Source organism: Pseudorca crassidens, chromosome 4 (genome assembly GCF_039906515.1).
Source record: "Pseudorca crassidens isolate mPseCra1 chromosome 4, mPseCra1.hap1, whole genome shotgun sequence".
NCBI lineage: Eukaryota > Metazoa > Chordata > Mammalia > Artiodactyla > Delphinidae > Pseudorca > Pseudorca crassidens.
Window position 1 is genome coordinate 59,139,997 of NC_090299.1, and position 1,589 is coordinate 59,141,585.

The window sequence follows — 1,589 nt, forward strand, 5'->3', positions numbered from 1 at the left end:
TTTATCCATTCTGCTGTTGAACCCTTCCAATGTGTTTTTCATTTCAGTTATCACTTCTTTTCAGTTCTTTCTTATAGTTTCTCTTTGTTGTCTTCTTGCTGCGTTCATCCCTTTCTTCTCCTGAGATCAGTGAGTGTCTTTATGAACATTATTTTGAACGCTTTGTCAAGTAGATTGCTTATCTCTGATTCATTAAAGTATTTTTCTGGGGATTTGCCTTGTTCTTTGATATGGACTATATTTCTCTGTCTCCTTGTTTTGTCTGTCTCTCTGTGTTTGTCTACATGTATTATGGCAAGCAGCTACCTTTATCAGTTTTTTTCCAGGGGGAGCAAAGGCAGCTGCCTTTATTGCGGGCCATGGGCTGGCTGGCTTCACTCAAAGGCCATGCACTTGATCTTGAAGTTGCCATTGGCTGCCAGGTAGTTGATGGCCTCCAGGTTGAGGCAGTTGGGGAATTTGAATTTGTATCCACCAGGCAGCTGGATGGTTAGCTCTGCCTGGTCGAAGCAGATGCATACCTCCACAACACTTCCAGGCTGAAAGGGGAAGACAGACTCCTGCTGCTCAGCCCCCCAGGCCCCGCCATCCTTGCTGTTACACACGATGGTGTTGGTGTCCCCGTGCTCATTGAAGCAGAGGTTGAAGTGCAGGCACAGGTTGTTGCCATCTTTGCCCAGGTTCAGCACAAAGCTCTTGGCATCCAGGGCCACCTTGCCCAACACTCTGAGGCATTCCCCAGGTTTGAGATTCAGGTTGCTGATGACAACACCACAAGCCATGATTGAGGAGAGGAGGATGTTCCTGGGACTTTGGGACCAGTTGTCTGAAGACTCTACCGGAGAGCCTTGGTCTTGAAAGAGTGGTATTCTTTAGAAGCTGTTCTGTGTGGCCCAGAAGTGCAGTCTCCTCTGGCCACCAGACCCAGGCATTCTATGGCCATCCCTCATGTGGGCTGTAGGTGCCCGCCAGCTGTGATAGGGCTGTGACTGCTGTATGGGGAGGAGAGGGTTGGAGTCACTTGCCCATCCTGGGTGTGGATTGATCTATGTGTGGCTGTGATAGGGCTGTGACTGCTGTATGAGGAGGAGAGGGTTGGAGTCACTTGCCCATCCTGGGTGTGGATTGATCTGTGTATGGGCTGGTTGGAGCTCAGGGCACTCATCAGGCTCAGTTGTGGGTCAGCTACTGCATGAGGATGACAGGACTCTGTAATCCCTGCTGACCTCCAGACCAGGAGATCCGTAGGTGTCTCCTTGGCTGTGGTTGCAAAAACTGGGGCTCCTGGTGAGTGTATAAGCTCCTTTCTGAGGAGCCTCATCAAGCCCTAACGAGGCCAAGGGGGTGTGCAAGGATGGTGTCTCCCCGCTTACAGTCCCTGGGAGCACCTCCTTAGCCTCTAGGTATGTGGGAAACCTGAAGCCTGTCCCTCAGGATGAAGCTCCAGGCTAAGTAAATAAGCCTTTTTCATATAAGATGGGGTTATGTTTCAGTCTGCTGTCTGTGCAGGGCCCTGGGTATGGTGGCCTGCCAAGAGCTGTCTTTCCGATTGCTCCAGTGTCATGAAGTTCAAGAACACCAGCCCCCGT

General features: G+C 50.7%; 1 pseudogene; it reads right to left on the reverse strand.

The window, feature by feature from the left end:
- Nucleotides 1–315: 315 nt before the first annotated feature.
- LOC137223146 (galectin-1 pseudogene) lies at nt 316–830 on the reverse strand (annotated as a pseudogene).
- Nucleotides 831–1,589: the final 759 nt, after the last annotated feature.